Source organism: Sminthopsis crassicaudata, chromosome 2, assembly GCF_048593235.1.
Source record: "Sminthopsis crassicaudata isolate SCR6 chromosome 2, ASM4859323v1, whole genome shotgun sequence".
NCBI lineage: Eukaryota > Metazoa > Chordata > Mammalia > Dasyuromorphia > Dasyuridae > Sminthopsis > Sminthopsis crassicaudata.
Genome location: NC_133618.1, coordinates 270,234,750 through 270,252,536, shown reverse-complemented (window position 1 = coordinate 270,252,536; position 17,787 = coordinate 270,234,750). Strand labels below are relative to the sequence as shown.

Below are 17,787 nucleotides of genomic sequence, written 5' to 3'. Positions count from 1 at the left end.
AGTGAAGGCCTGAAATAAGAAAAGGGTATTGAGTTTCCTCTTTCCATGCTTAGAAATATCATTTTCTCTCTCCTCCTTCTCCTACCCAATCATACACAGTTTGCCTCCTCTTCCTGGCTTCTCTTCCCTGTCTCCTTCTCTCCTCCCCTCTCCCCCCTCCCCATCACTGAAGGATACTTCAAACTTTATATCATTTGTCACAATTTAGCCAGGCAAGTGGCCCAGTGATAGAGCACTGGGCCAGGAATCAGGAAGAGGAGGTTCAAATTGGACTGAAGACAGTCACTAGCCACTTAACTCTGGACAAATCATTTAATTTCTGTTCACTTTAATCTGCTGGAGAAAGAAATGGCACACCATTCCAGAATCTTTGCTAAGAAGACCCCATGGACGGTATTGACATGCTATGGTCCAAAGGATCACAAAGCTTTACACATTACTGAACAACAAGTATCATGAATTATTTCAGAACTAGCTCCTTGGATGTTTCTGACATTACAAAGGTGAAATTTCTTATTTGAGGAAGGCAGAACTTTAGAGCACAGGACACTTTAGCAGGGGAGGAACGCCTTGTGTGGGGTGCTCTTATTCTGGACAGTCAGAGAACAACACAAGGACACTGGGATGGGAGTGAAAATGAAGGGGGAAAAGTGTGTGTCAGATATGTGGTTAGATTAGTGGAATATTATGTTCAGTTTTAGGTACTAAAAAAAAGGAAGTTGACCAAGATGGTAACTATACTCTATAAAAATGGTTGTCCAAAAGTGGAATAGACTATTTCAGGAGTTAGTTTGTTCCCAATTCTGGAGGTCTTTAAATGGCTCTTGGATGACCAATTTTTTTATTATTATATATTATTATAGTTTTTATTTACAAGACATATGCATGGGTAATTTTTCAACATTAACCCTTTTAAAACCTTCTGTTCCAACCCTTCCCTCTGATGGCAGGAAGTCCAATACATGTTAAATATGTTAAAGTATATGTTGAATCCAATATGTGTATAAATATTTATATAGTTATTTTGCTGCACAAGAAAATTTGGATCTAGATCTAGAAAGAAAGAAAAAACTGAGAAGGAAAACAAAAATGCAAGCAAACAACAAACAGAAAGAGTGGAAATGCTTTGCTGCTGTCCACACTCACTTTCCTTAGTTCATTCATCATTGCTGACTCTCTTCATTACTAAACAATCGGAACTGGCTTGAATCTGGATGACTAATGAACAGAATTATAGAAAGGATTCTTTTTTGTTCAGGAACCAATTGGACATATAACTTCCAAATTTTTTTTCCAATTCTGATTTTGTGAAACTGTGGCTCTCTCATATGTATGTAGAAAAGTCATGGAAAATAAGGCAGAAAGATTAAGTTAAAGCTATTATTCTAACATGTTGAGATTTTTCTGAGCTGAGAGGAGGAGGCAAACTATATACAATTGGTATAAAAAGGTGTAAAACATTTTGCAGACCTTCAAGCATTGCATAAATGTGTGGTGTTATCAATTTTTTATATGTAAATTAATTGATAGGGTTTTTTATGTATGCTTTCTTTACACAGCTTCCTTCCTCTCCCCTTCTTCCCCCCCTTTAGAATCTTTTGCTTTTGAATTCTTTGGAAGAAGAATTTCCCATCCCTCTTCCATTCCTGATAGAATTTCAAGACATAGGATCTAGTTTATCCTTTCCTTATGAATAAGGTGTTTGATCCCTATCACTTCTTTGCCGAGATGGAAACTAGGGATTTGTTTATATATCTTTCCTCATTTCTCACCTGATTGTACTATTTTGGGACTTTTCCACCTTGTATCTTCTTTGGATACCTGCCTTACTACCACCTTCTTTTTCAACTTTCTTTTGTGTTTTTTCTTTCCCCATTAGATTGTAAGCTCCTTCAGGGTAGGGGCTATCTTTCTGTTTTGTATTTATATCCCCAACACTTAATATCATTCCTAGCACATGGTGATATTTAATAAATGTTTATTGATTAACAGGTTGATACTGTGGGATTGAGTAAAAGTGTTGGTTAGTTTTGCTGAACTAAATTTTCTTTTTCACCCTTTGTTTCAAGAGATGGCTTACTAGGAAGGGAAGTAATATATTTGGGCAACAAGATAGAAACAAAAGATATCAATAAACATTTTTTAAAATTTTAAAATAAAAGATAAGGCATTTGTATTTTAATTGGTAGAAACCATTAGAGACTTTTGAAGGGGCAGAGGCATGACATATGAAGATTGATGTTTTAGTAAGTTTAACCTGACAATGGTGTGTTGAAATAAGGTCTAGACTAGAGTGACAACAGTGGGAGAAGAAGTGACGAACTCCAGGTATATCTTGTAACTCAGTGAGCAAATAAGACTGCATTGTCTCTTAAATTATAACTTTTTTGTTAAGAGGGCTGTTTGAGTGACTTATAAAAAACATTGGAGCTTAGTTTGGGGACAAGTACTAGGTTTTTCTTGGTACATTTTTCAAGAGCAATAAGGAGACAAATTCACTGTCCCAGAAGGAATAGTAGACATGGTAACAAAGGAAAAGATTTATTTTGATAATGTACCTTTGCCTCCAAGAGATTGTTTATTAAACAGGATAAGATGTTGCCCTGTGCCAGGATGGCAAAAGTTGTTCCTTGGTTTTTGCCTCTTTGCACTGCTTCCTTAGTGATGTGGGCCATGAGGGTGCCCTGGAGGACAATGGGGAGTTCCTCCAGGCCCAGATGAGTGTTTTCCAGGACAATGAGGGGTCTCTCCAGGACCAGGTGGGTGTTTGTCATGGCAATGGCCATGGCTAGGTGGATGCCCTCTGAGGGGGCACCGTCCTTGTAAAAAGTCAAAGAGACATAGTTAGAAGTCACCTTCTTACTCCCTATGTGTGTGTGTGAACAAATCATCACCCTTTTTGGACTTCAGTTTTTTTATCTGTAAATTGAAAAGGCTGGATGAACAATCTCTGTAATCCTAAATTACAACCTCACTGATTCTAGTGTCTTACATAGAGGAAAAGGAACCAACATTTACATAGTACCTACTATGTATCAGACTCTATGCTAACCATTTTACAAACATTATCTCATTTAATTCTCATAACCACCCTGGGAGGTAGTTGCTATTATTAACCTCATTTTGCAGTTGAAACTGAGGCAAAAATGGTTAAATGACTAGCTCAGGGTCACACAGCTAGTCATTATCTGAAGCTACATTTGAACTCAGGTCTTCCTGATTCCAAGACCAATACTCTTTCCATTTTGCCAGCAACTACAAGATAATAAGAGGTATAAGTGGAAAAAAGATAATTCCTGGTCATTATCAGGACTCTGCCCCTATTTGAGGAGACCAAAGAAATCTTGTTGTTGTAGAATAATAATAACAATAGCTAGCATTAATGTAAGATTTGCAAAGCACTGTACAGTTTTGTTTTATGCTCATGACAATCCTGGTTCTCCAGGATTGTCTTCCTAACTTCGGGTCTAGTGCTCTGTCCATTGCATCACCTAGCAGCCTTCCAAACATTCTCACTGGTCCCCTATCTTTTAACTTAATTTGTAGCTGGCAGAAAGGGCTGAAAACCTGGGGCCCTGGCTTTGCACACAGAGCAACAGAGAAGTAAAGAAGGAGTAATGTAGGAGGTCTTGTGGCTGGCAGTCAAAGTGACTTCATTTTATCCTCTAATCTGTTGTATGATTTTGACTCATGGGAAATCTCAGCTTTACTCCTCAGTGACATACACACACAATTATTTCCTCTTCCCCTTCCATTTTTAAACATCAGCTACCATATAGTGTTTGGAACTCTGATAGTTTTATGAGCTATAAATCAGATAGTTGTGAAAATCAGATAATTGGACCTCCTACTCTATTTCAATCAATATTAATCAATTTAATATGATTCCTTTTTTTTTCTTTTGTAATTTGATATGATTCTAGGGGGAAGTGAGTATACATTCCACATATTAGAGCTGTGAGCTGCAGATTCTAAATTCACTTGTTTAATCATAAGAAGTTAACCAGAAGCCTTCCATCCTAATTTTTTTCTTATCATGGTGACCAAGCCCAGTGTAGTGAAGGTGAGTCAGTTACATGGGAAATCTTCCAATTCATTTTTGTACCTCCAGACCATTCTGTCTTGTGCAACATGAACAGGTGACCGTCTTATGATCATATTATGACCCCCTTATTCAATAGAGATTCCCCATGCTTCACCCAAATTATGATCCCTCTTTGCTATTATGGGGCTCTCAAGAGCAAGATCTATCAACCAATAAAAATCTGTATTTCGCCATGTCTCTTTTTCACATTTGGGTATCAAATTTTATAAATACAAGGCTCTGTAAAAGGGGATCATGTAAGATCATGAGGAAGGTCTGAGATCCACTTTATTGGAGAGGACCCTTTAGTGAAGTGCCATTGGCTCAGAGCTCTGCCTTAGTCTTCTTCTTCTTCTTCTTTTTTTTTTTTTTTTTGTTAGTTGAACAATTTTAATCTTTGCACACAGTTCTTATAGGAGCAGATTGGGTCCATGAGGTGTACCTGAAGACAGTGTTTCCTAAGAGGATAGGATAAATAAGGATGCTAGTCAAAGGAGACAAACAAAGGTTAGGTTAAGGAACAGTGTGGTCCTGTACCAGGCTATCTATCCATAGTTGTAAGCCTTAAGAAGTCAGGAGGACAAATAAGTAAAACAGGCAGGGAAGGTTTGGAAGGGACCCTAAAAGGTCATCAAATTAATCATCCTGCTTTTAGATGGTACCACCCTTAAAATACATGAACCAATCCAATGCTAGTAATTGTAATGATTAAACCTGGCTCCAAAGAAGAGATAAGAAAATATACTCTCTTTACAGAGGTGGGGAATGATGGGTATGTAACAATTTGTGCTGTCAGACTCTGCCCATATGCTCATTAGTTTGCCGAATTGTTTTTCTTTTCCTTTTTTTCCTTCTGTTTTTTTTAAGGGGTGGGATGAGGATGTGAAGATAGGCTATATTTAGAAGTTAAAACTAATACAAAAATAAAAAAGAATCAATGAAAATAAAAATTAAATAAAATACACTGATCTGGTGAAATTCTTTTCTTGTAGAGACCAATAAAGGTAGAAGCTCTATGATGCAATTTGCCTGACCTTTCCAGGTGGAGCCTTCTGGGTCATGGTCTTGGAGACAAGGGTTAGGCTGCAATCCTGCTATGATTTGGATAATCACATTTTCTAGTTCAATTTGCTGGTGTTGGGAGGACTAAAGAGTTAGGAATAGGGTAGCGGGAACTGGACAGTCTGCAAACCATCACTCTGCTTCATCTTTTAACTTTATTCCCAATATGAAGCCCAGACTGACTATGGACAGGCCTGGAGGAGATCAGCTGGACAGCAAAGCTTTTTCTCCATCATTCCTCTGAATCCGCTGGTTCTCAATCTGCTGTCTCTTCCACCCACAGCATGCTGGAGTAGAATGAGATGCCTAGGTCTCTGTATTTGGCAGAGAGCAGCTGGCTGAGGGCCTGGGCATGCTGAGCAGAGAGGGAGGTGGGCATGATTGCAATGTCACAGGTCTGCTTTAATCAGGTCTACACCAGCTATAACCCAAATTGGAGTTTAAGTGGAGTGTTGTGGGGGAGGGAAGAGAGAAAGCTAGAGGAGAGGGGAAAAGAGCCAGGGAAACCAGGTGGAGAATGGAACAGGAGGGCAAGCAGTAGGAGAGAGAGATGGAGGATGGGAATGGGTTTCGGGGGTGGAGAAAATATTGTGAGGGAATGAGCAAGACAGATGGGAAAAGAGGAGAAAGAGCCAAGAAGATTGCTGCTGAAAAGGCTAAGCAGGGAAGGGGCAGGTGGAGAGAAATGAGACTGAAGACATCCTGGGGAGGTTATACATCCTTCCCTCTGTTTTCCATTCTGAAGAGGTTGATGGGTGGCTCCTTGATGTTCCCATTAGGAGTCTTGAGGTAACTGGGAATGGAGGTCAGGGGAAGGAAGAGGGGGCTAAAAAGCCTTAAGAAGAGAGGAGGGAGATTCCTTACCTTTGGACCTGGAGGATGAGGAAGAAAAAGAGAAAAACACATTGGTCATTATTTCAATAATCCTGTACAAATGAGAAGTAGCTGCCCTTTCTTTAGGGGCTAGCATCCCATGTATAGGTGCCAGTATCTTTCCTATAGGAGGAGTCCAATTAGCCTTAACCCTCCCTTGGTTTAAGACTATCAAAAAATGCCCTTGAAAGATCATATGCCCAAATCTGAATCCCAAAACCCATTCCCTAAAGGGTTCATTGCTTCTCTGTTTCACTGCCAACAAACTAAACCTAACCTCTTGGGGGAACTGAATGGTACCCATAATATAATTCCTTGGAACTTTTTTGATGAATCTTAATTCTACAGAGACAATAAAGATGAAAATGATTTACTAATAATTAGGAAAAATAATTGATGGAAAATAATAGCTGAATTACAAACATCTATGATATTTCTCAGTTTCACCCTATCTAATCTGGTCTCTAGAATCCTTTTCACACTCCTGTTTATCTATCTAGTATTTATTAGGCAGAGGTAGAGCTTATTCATAAGTATCTCAGTCTTACTGGGGTCGGGCTTATGTGCCTCTAATAAATGATTGTACCTTTTTAAAGCTCTAGAAATTGTCTTCTCTTTTTTTCAGGGAACTCCCTCCCAACATTCAACAACTTCCCTTTTCTTGTTTCTTCTCCTTTTCCTACCTTGTTGGGCTACCTGTGGGTTTTAACTCTTGGTCTATTCAAAGAGCTAGAGAGACTTTGACCATTGTGTTTTCTCTCACTTTTCTAAAAGACTTATTGTCTATTGGAGGGAATGTGGGAAAACTGGGACTTAATGCATAGTTGATGGAATTATGAAATAATCCAACCATTCTAGAGAGCAATTTGGAACTATGCCTTAAAGGGCTATAAAACTGTACACACCCTTTGATCCAGCTGTACCTCTACTGGATCTGTATTCCAAAAAGATCATAGAAGAGGGAAAAGGATTCTCATGTACAAAAAATGTTTGTAGTATCCCTTTTTGTAGTAGTAAGGTACTGGAAATTTAGTAGATGTCCCTTAATTGAGGAATGACTGAATAAGTTATGGTATATGAATGTAATGGAATATTATTGTTCTATAAGAAATGATGAGAAGCTGATTTCAGAAAAGCCAGGAAAGACATACATGAACTGATGCTAAATGAAGTAAGCAGAAGCAAGAGAACATTGTACACAGAAACAATGAGATTATGTGATAATTGTGATGGACTTGCCCCTTTTCAACAGTGAGGTGATTCAAGGCAAATTCAATTGACTTGTGATAGAAAAATGCTATCCACATCCAGAGACAGAACTATGAAGACTGAATATGGATCAAAGCATAGTATTTTCACCTTTTATTATTGTTTGTTTGCTTGCTTGTTTTTTTCTTTCATTCCCCCACTTTTGATCTGAATTTTTTTTGTACAGCATGATGAATATGGAAATATGTTTAGAAAAAGTACACATTTAATCTATAATGAATTGATTGATATCTTGGGAAGAGGGCAGAGGGAGAGGGAGGGAGAAATATTTGAAACACAAGGTTTTACAAAGATGAATATTGAAGATTATCTTTGCTTGTATTTGGAAAAAATATTATTAAAAGTCTCATTGTACAACTCAGAAACATAATACTGAAGTACTGTGCTGTTATATTTAAGAGATACCTGACTTGGAGTCGAGAAAATCTGGATTTGAAAGTACAAAGAAGTTTCTTATAAACACTGTATAAAAAGGTTAGTTTAAGAAGGTTTTGGGATTCAAGTACTTGCTAATTATGTGACTCCAGGAAAGTCACATCCCCTCTTAAACTTAATTTTTTCAACTTTAAAATGGGCATAATAATATATTCAGTCATTGTAAGGATCAAAAGAGTTAATGTAGGCAAAATGATAGCTTTGCATATGTTTGCAAGGTTCTATTATGCTTATTATAGGCTTAATATGTAATAATGCTAGATCATTTCTATCCAAAATAGTAGAGGACTATTTTTCTCACAGAGTGCATGAAAAGCTTAATATATGGGAGTATGATACTTATTTAACTACTCAGAGGCTGTTGGTCTGGTAAGATACTAAACTGGTATTCCCAACATTTCTTCCCCACTAATTACTACTTTTAGCTTATTTCAATAAAATAATATAAGCAATGTGGTATAGTGGGGGAAAGAGGGTTGAAACCTGCCCTTTGAGCCAGGAAAACCTGGGTTCAAGTCCAGCCTCTGATACAAATTGTGTGATCTTGGGCAGATCATTTAACTTTTCCAAGAATGTATACAACAAAAATGGGGAGCATGAAACTAAGCATGTCATAATACTCTGCCACAAAGAAATACCCTGCAATCACAGTATAACGGTCAGTGTAAGAATACCAACCCAGAGGCGTGAGTTTGCTCTTAGTCTCAAAATGGTAAAGAGGCTCGTGCTCTCATCACTAATATTAACAGCAGTTGGTGTCTTCTTTCCTAATTGTGGTAAATGCTTGCTAAGTAACATGGAAGATTCATTTCACTCTTTTCCCTTTAACCCCTAATCCCATTTCAATCCACCCTTTAGTTTTAAATTCCAATTTATTCCATGACCACCAGATTGATTCCCTACCTGACTCCATCCTTCTGGGTCAACACGCAGGGAGTAATTTCAGTGATATACCTGAAATTCAGAAAGTAATGTTAGTTACTGTGGATACTAATTGGAGCCAAAGGAAATAACCTTATCTTCCTATCTTCCCCTTCTCTAACAACTTTGATCCCTATTCATCCTCAGGACACAGTAGATAAAAACACACATATATGGTCTTCACTTGTTGTAAGTTTCAAAAGACATTCCGCTGTGGGATGGAGCTGAATCTATATGGGGTCCCATGCTGGGAAAATACCAGTTATAGTCAAGCTCCTAGTCTTTGAAGGCAAGATTGAAGGAATCATAAGGGAAAGAAGTGGGATGTAGGAAGGATAGGCCTTTATCCCAAATCAAAGCTCCAGTTTTTTCATCAGGTCTCATATCAGAGTTGTGCTATTTTTGTAGTCAATTGAGAAATTAAGGTTTAAATTTCTTCTGGGAAATAGCCAGAAAATTTCACTTAATCCCTGTGGACATTCCTTAACCTTTTTATGTCTTAATTTCTTTCTCTGTAAAATAAGGGGATTGATTGGATTAGGTAATTTCAGAAGTCTTTGGGCTCTTTTCTTGTGTGTAAAACGAGAGGATTGAACTGGATTCCTTTTAGCTCTAGAGCTATCATCATCCTGTGATGTGTGAGTAGGGAAATGGACTACATAATTCAATTCAACAAACATTACGTGACTAAAGAGAGCAAAATAGTGTTCTAGGTGATAAGAGATGATACAAATTTTAGTAAAAACATGAACTAAGTTGTAAAATTGATATTCACTAAGAAGATATAACATTTACATATGCTGTAGTACAAAAATAATACATGATAAGTGAATTAGAATAGTGAATTACATAAATACTATAGTGTAAAGTAAGTCATGATAAATGCATGAGGAAAGTGCAAACATTGTTTTATTACCAATTAGGGAGGAGGCAATATTTGAGTTGGGCTTTAAAGAATAAGTAAGGGGGCAACTAGGTGGTGTAGTGGATAGAGCACCAGCCCGGAAATCAGGAGGACCTGAGTTCAAATTTGACAGCAGGCACTTAACACTTCTTAGCTGTGTGACTTTGGGCAAGTTACTTAACCCCAATTGCCTTGGCCAAAAAAAAAAAAAAAAGGCAAAAATAAAATAAGTAAGAATTCATTAGATTTAAGTTTATGGTTGGAGAAATGACTGATAAACATTGGGATCATAGATTATTTAAAGCTAAAAAGTGCCTCAAAGGTTGAGTCTACCCAACCTTTTTTTGAGACAATTGGGATTAAGTGACTTGCCCAGAATCACCCAGCCAGTAAGTGTCAAATATCAGAGGTCATGTTTGAAATGAGGTCCTTCTGACTCCAGAGTTAATTCTATCTACTGTGCCACCTATCTGCCCAAACCCCCTTATTTTATAGACAAGTAAGCTGAAATACAGAGAAGTTATGTGACTTGTCCAGAGTCACACATGTAGTAGGCACCTGAGACAGGATTTGAATTCAATTTTTCCTGATTTCAGTTTAGAGTGGGACTAGAGAGTAGGAAGACAAATTATGAGATAATTGAAAGAATAATGTGGGGATAGTAAGGGTTATACTAAAGAGGTGTCAGTGGAAACAAAAAGGATGGGATGAACGCAAGAGATAAATTGTGGAGGTACAAACAATCATATTTGGTATATGAAACATGGGAGGGGGAAGGAAGAACCAATATTAAGTCTGAAGATTTGAACTTGGAAGATTGAGTCAATGGTGGTGCTACAGACAGAAATAGTGAAGTCAGAAGGAAAAGCAAATGTAGAGGGAAAGATCAATCTTGGATTTGGTCAAGTTGGGTTTGAGGTGCTGGTAAGTCCAGGGGGGATTTGGAGATTTGGGTCTGGAACTCAAAAGAAAGATCAGGACTGGAGATACAGATATGAGAGTTATTTACTTGGAGCTAATGGTTGAACATGTGAGAATTCATAGGACTGCCCAATGATATGTTATATAGAGAGAAGAAGGCCAAAGATGGAGTCTTCAAGCAGCAGGAAAGGGATAAGCAGCTAGCAAAAGAGGTAGAATAGGAATGGTTAGAGATGTAGTAAGGAAACAAATTTCTTTATCTGCAAAATGAATTTTAAAGGAAATGGAAAATCACTCCAATAGCTTTTTTTTCCCCTGAGGCAATTGGGGTTGAGTGACTTGTCCAGGGTCACCCGGCCAGGAAGTGTTAAGTGTCTGAGACCAGATTTGAACTCAGGTTCTCCTGATTTCAGGGCTGATGCTCTATCCACTGCGCCACCTAGCTGCTCCCACTCCAATATCTTTACCCAGAGAACTCTAGACAGAGTCAGACCTAACTTAAATGACTGAACAACAAAAAAGGGAAGCAGAAGAATGTGATATTTTTGAAGCAAAAGGAAGAGAGAATGTTCAGAAAGAAGGGAATGGTCAGTGATATCAGAAGATCTCAGAAAGGATAAGTACTAGAACATCGAAGTCATTGGGTTTAGTGATTTGGAGTAAATAATGTCAATAGGGTCATGAAATCATTCTGATTGACTCCACTGAAGATTCATATATAATCTCAACTAGACCCTCCCTATGTCTTACACACCCTCCACTCGTCCTGATCTGTATCCAGCCACTGGACCCAGATGGCTCTGGAGGGGAAAATGAAGTAGGTGACCTTGCCCAGCCCTCCCTCACTTAAATCCAATTCACTTGTATGTCATGTTTATGTTTATGGTCCTCTTTGAGAACAAAGAACAAACAATAACACACCACCATGGCTTTTTTATTTTTCTCCTTTTCATTTCTCCTCAAGTCTTTCTCTATTCACCCTCATACTATATGTGGCTATACAATGACAACTTCCTTTTCTCCCCTCTTCTTCATTTCCAATCACTCAGCTGTCTTCTTCCACTATATTTCCTTCATCTATTCCATCCCAGGAAAAATGGCCTTTATCTTTGCCAAGGTGAGCACTTCAGCATGTACCCTTAATTCCATCCAATTCACTTTCTCCAGCTGATTGTTCCTTCTATCAATACCAGTATCTCATTAATACAACATATATTGGAAATATTGTGAGTTCAATTTCAGACCACTGAAATAAAGCAAGTTTCACCAAGTTTTTGGTTTCCCAGTACATATAAAAGTTATGTTCACATTATAATGTAGTCTATTAAGTGAAGAAACAATGTACATATTTAAAATATTTTGTTGCTAAAAAATGCCTAACATATCTGAACCTGCAGCGAGTCATTAATATTTTTGCTGATGGAGGGTCTTGCTTTGATATTAATAGCTGCTTACTTAGGATGGTAATAGTTGCTGCAGGTTGGGGTGACTGTCAATTCCATAAAACACGACAACAATGAAGTTTGCCACATTAACTCTTTCTTTCACTTGAACACTTAGAGTCCATTGTAGGGTTTTCATTGGCCTAATTTCAGTATTGCTGTGTCTCAGGCATTAGAGAGACCTGAGGAACAGAAAGAGAAGGATGGGGGCTGATCAATGGAGCAGTCAGAAGACGCAGAACATTCATCAATTAAATTGTCATCTTATATGACTGCAGTTCATGATGTAGCAGTATCTGCACCTATAACAATTACAATAGTAACATCAAAGATCACTGATCATAGATCACTATTACAGATACAAATAATAATGAAAACATTTGAAATATTACAAGAATTACCAAAATGTGATATAGAGTCACAATGTAAGCATATGCTGTTGGAAAAAAAAATGGCACTGGTACACTTGTTTAATACAGAGTTGATACAAACCTATTTGTAAAAAAAAAAAAAAAAAGAAAAAAGAAAAGAAAAGAAAAAAGAAAAAGAAAAAAAGTAATGTCTTTTTTAGTATAATAAGCAAAGCACAATAAAACGAGGTATGCCTGTATTCAATGCCTGTGTGATAGTGGCTTCCCTATTGCCTACAAACATGTCCATGTCTCATCCATATTTAAAAAATCATAATCCTCCATTTATAATCCTCCAAAAATTAAAATCTCCTCCTCTACTTAACTAAACTCCTTTTCCAACGCGTACTTCTGATCCTCTGTTCCCATGCCATTTTAAAATCTCTTCAGTCTGTCTTTCAATCTGGATTAAATTGAAATAGCTTTTTCTGGAGTTATCAATGATCAATTGCCTATCCTAATGGTATTTTCTTAGTCCTTCTTGGCTCCTTTGCAAAGAGAAATTTTCCCATCTGTAAAATCAAAAAATTGAATTAGACAGTCCCTGAGATCTCTTCTAGCTCTAGAGTTATGACATTCTGACTCATTCCTTTTTCACGTTAAGATCTAGGAAAGGAAGCAATATATTTGGAAGAGGCTCAACTCATTTCTTCTTCTGTCCTTCTCATCTAACTCTCAATTTACTATATAATCCTGATTCTTCTATCTAAGGTAGCTCTCTCGGAAGAGAGACATACAGTCATATACAAACATATTCCCAATTTTCCTGTTGCAAGCTTACTTGAGGACTTTAACAATCTAGAAAATTAGTAGCTGTACAACTAACCATTATCTGCTTAACTGAGTGAAGATTTGATGTAGGGAAAGAAGGATGGCATGTCCTCAGAAATCTTCAACTGTAGTGAGTGAGGAGGGGCTGGCTGTTAAGTTCCTGCCAGATCCAAAGAGAAGGAGAAAGATCACAGAGGCAGGAGTGGCCTTCAGATAGGGAAGAAAGCAAAGGGTTTGTTCATTTTTTCTTCTGCTGAGACAGTTGCAAAGGCAGGGTTGCTTTGTATTGAGTTTAAATTAGGTGGGGCTAGAATAAACAGTAGTAGGATTAGATTCCCTCTGGGACAGCCCAATATAGAGCTATTTTAGTACCATGAGGAATTTCCTTCTTTTCTTTTCCCCTCCTTCCCTTCCCCATTCCCTCCCTTCTTCCCTCCCTTCTTCCTTCCCTTTCTTCTTTCTCTCCTTTCCTCACTCCCTCCCTCCTTCCTTCCCTTCCCCTCCTTCACTCTCTCCCTCTTTCCCTCCCTCCCTTCTTTCCTCCCTTTCTCTCTTCCTCCCTTCCTTCTCTATGCTATTCATATAAGAATAATAATCAATTAGAACTATTTGGTTAAATGTCTTTCTAGCAGTATCCACTCAGTTCATTCAGCTTGGGCACCATGCAGCATGTGGCAGCCATGGAGATACTGGAGGCCAGATTCCAAGCTGATGTTGAAATCTGCCCCAAGAGAGAAACTCTTGGAATCCCAGGATCTGGGGACACAAGTTGGGGGGTGGAGTAGGGAAGTTGTTTGGTCTAGGAACCGAGTGGGACTAATGCTATATATAAATTGCTGAGCTAATCCTTTTCCCCTCCCTAGAGTCTCTCCATAGACTGAGGTGAGGTAATCCCTGAGGTCTTGGGGTAAAATGTATGTATGTATGTTTGCTTTTGCTATACCTTTGAAATAAACATTCCTTGGTAAACATTAAAAACAATAACTATCTAATGGAACTCATATCTAATCAGGTGTAGTTCAATATCAAGAACTATGTCATCCTACTCTTCCTGCCCACTCTGTGTTATAAAAGAATCAAATCAAATGATGCCTTTTTTATTGCATCCTCTATATTTAGTTGTAATAGACTTGTATAAATGTAAAACACCTAGCAGAGCCATATTCAATGACTCCTAGATTCAGTTTGTTTGTTTTTCCAGGAGATGATTGAAAAGCTAATAAACGGCATCAGGTACAATTCTGGCACAGAATGCTGTTCTTCTGCTATTTACAAATAAAAGAAAGCATTTCTTCATGGATTCCTCCTTCCCACCCTTATTCCCCAGATTTAAAACAACAGCAATCCAGAGTTTAAAACAGAGCTAAAAATATAAGGTGTATAATTTTATTCTCATAACTGCAGAAATTAGGAAGGCTATTACTAGTAAATCACCATTGGTTCTTTTTTCATACTGCTACAGTACAGAACAGTCAGGAAGATTTCAGTTTAAGGTCTACCTCTGCCACCTCAAGCGGACAGGTCACTTGATCATAGTTGTTGCTGTTTGCTGTTGTTGATCCTTCATCCTTAAAATGAACCAGTGACATCATGCCTGTGATTCTTGATTTGTTCATGAATTGGATTTAAGTGAGGCAAAGCTGAACAAAGTCATTAACTTTACTTTTTCCTCAGAGTTATCCAGTCCAGTCCAGTGGAAAAATGAAAGTCAAGGTCACAGGTGATGGATGACATGCAGTGGATAATCTTGACCTTTCTAAATTAAAATCTTTCCCAGGCTTCAGTTTGTCTGAGGCAATGCACATTCTTACCATTGAATTGAAGTCACCAAATATTGTGCTATATAAATGGATTAAATCTGGAGGATCTTGTTGAGTTCTTCATACTGCCACATTATGCACATTTATTTTCAAAGTATTTTTCTTGCAAATGCTTATCATATGCACTGCAGTATGAAATGACCAATATCCTGGTGCCAGATATTGGGCTAAACATTGGGGTTACAAAAGAAAAGCAGAAACAATGCCTGTCTTCTGGGAGCTTACATTCTAATGGCAGAAGCAACGTACATAAATGTGGTTACCTACAGGATTTTTGTGGAGCTCAAATAAGATCTTGTATGTAAGGGACTTTGCAAAATTTAACATGTAATGTTGTTATTTAGTTGTTTTAGTCATATCCAATTCTTCATGACCCTATTTGGGATTTTTTTTGACAAAGTATTGAAGTGGGTTGCCATTTTCTTCTCAAGTTCATTTTTGCAGATGAGGAAACTGAGGTGACTTACCCAAGATCATACAACTAGTGTTTTAAGCCAGATTTGAACTCAGGAAGATGAGTTCCAGTGCCCCATTCTCCCTTTAATGTACAATAGAAATGCCAGTTCTTATCTGCCCTAGTAATTGCTTCTGTTCCAATCTCCATCTTATTCATCCAATTCCAATAGTAATCTTGATGTCAGAATACTCCCTGCCTCATAACAGAGAAGTTATGGACTCAAGATGCAAACTGAGATTTTTGGGGGGCATAGTCAGTGTGGGAATTTGTTTGTATATTTGTTACAAGGATTTGCTTTTTCTTTCTCAGTGGTGGGGAGAGGTGATGAGAGGGAAAGAAAATAAATGCTTGCTAATTGAAAAAAATAAAGATGGGTTCATCTATTTCAAGCTTCTTTCTTGAAGTTAGAAGAACTGGATTTGAATCCCAACTCTGATATACAAGTATATCACCCCTCCTAGGCTACTTCCCAGAATGTGACTACTCTCTGATATCCGAGGAGTATGCCTTTAAGTGACCATCTTTTTTAAGCAATAAGTCATATTCAGGAGTCCCCACCAGTATGTTTCCCATGAAATGTGTTAGCCAATAGACACAATGAACTCTTAGCAAAGGTATTTACTTAGATGACATATAATACACCCCACCTAAGATAAATCTAAGTTGTACTGATCCACTAAAATATATTGGTATCATTGATAGCAAGAGTGGACACAAACTTAGAATCTATTGGTAATGAGATAACAACATAAAGAAAATCTGTGGTCAAGGCAATTTACAACCCCAGTATTATAGGGTCCCTTTTCTCCTCTGGAGTCTTCTTGAAGCTCCCCCTTGTGTTGACTCAATTGCCAAGGCTAGTTCTCTCCTGAGTCCATACTTCTTTGCTATCAGAGGTCCTGCTTTTCAAATTTACTTCCTCCCATCCTGGTATCCTTGTCGGTTTAAAATAGAAGTTCTCTAAGAGTAGTGCAGAGATTGCTGGAGGTCCCTAAGATTCTTTCAGGGGGCTAATGGGGTCAAAACTGTTTCCAAAATAAAATGAAAGTACTTTAATTGAAGTGGGTTGCCATTTTCTTCTCAAGTTCATTTTTGCAGATGAGGAAACTGATGACTTGCCCAAGATCATACAACTAGTGTTTTTTGTTATTTTATTTTATTAATTTTATAATTATTCATTTTTACAGTATATATACATGAGTAATTTTTTTATAACATTATCCCTTGTATTCATTTTTCCAAATTTTCCCCTCCCTCCCTCCCTCTACTCCCTCCCCAGATGACAGGCAATCCCATACATTTTACATGTGTTACAGTGTAACCTAGATATAATATATGTGTGTAAATCCAATTTTCTTATTGCACATCAAGTATTGGATTCCGAAGGTATAAGTAACCTGGGTAGAGAGACAGTAGTGCTAACAATTTACATTCACTTCCCAGTGTTCCTTCTCTGGGTGTAGTTGTTTCTGTCCATCATTGATCAACTGGAAGTGAGTTGGATCTTCTTCATGTTGAAGATATCCATTTCCATCAGAATACATCTTCATACAGTATTGTTGAAGTGTATAGTGATCTTCTGGTTCTGCTCATTTCACTCAGCATCAACAATTAGTGTTTTAAGCCAGATTTGAACTCATATAATATAATAAATATCAATAGAATTAACTCATATAAACAAAAACTCTTTGGGACAGTCTTCAATATTTTTCAGTGTGTAAATGAGGTCCTGTGATCAAAAGTTTTGAGAACCACTAGCCTAGAGCCTGGATTCTTAAACTCTGATTTCCAACCCCATATGGAGTCTTATACTTGAATGTAGGGGTTATAAAATTATGATTATCAGCAAATATTTGATTTGTATGCCTTTTTATATACCTATTTTATAAACATTTTTTATGTCTGTATAGTCATTGTCACATAAAAATTTCTTAGGTAAAAAGGGGTAACAAATGGAAAAAGTTTAAGAAGCTATAGAACATATTTCTCTACTTCTTTAGTTGTGCCCTCTCTAATTTCTAGATTGTTTTTCCTGCTCATTAAGTTACTACCTTTCAAAATGACATAGCTGATAAAAGGGGAAGAGAAAAAAATCCATTCTTCCCCCAAAAGTGATTCTCTTTCAGTGCCTAGTTCTTCTTTAATGCTTGCTGCAAATGAGAAACTGGCTGTATAATTAGTAATTCAGTCTTTTAAAAAGTCTTGATGGAGAGGAGGAAGGGGGAAGGAGAGTGGCCAAATTTTCAGGTCAACCAATTCCAAGCTGTTCCTCTAATTCCAGCAGAGGCAGGTGTTTACACTGTGTAGAGAGAACATTAAGTATTAACACCTTATTAATACATTAACACATTATCATCTGTGATTACATCAACTAAACTTGGGGGATGGATTGGGAATTAAATCCTCCCTTACACTTAC

The 17,787-nt window shown here is 37.5% G+C and overlaps 1 protein-coding gene across 1 annotated transcript in view; it reads left to right on the top strand.

Annotated features, from left to right (window-relative positions):
- The window catches only part of CCDC9B (coiled-coil domain containing 9B), a 72,464-nt gene that overhangs the window by 14,367 nt on the left and 40,310 nt on the right, over positions 1–17,787 (top strand). The gene's annotated exons all lie outside the window — the stretch shown is intronic.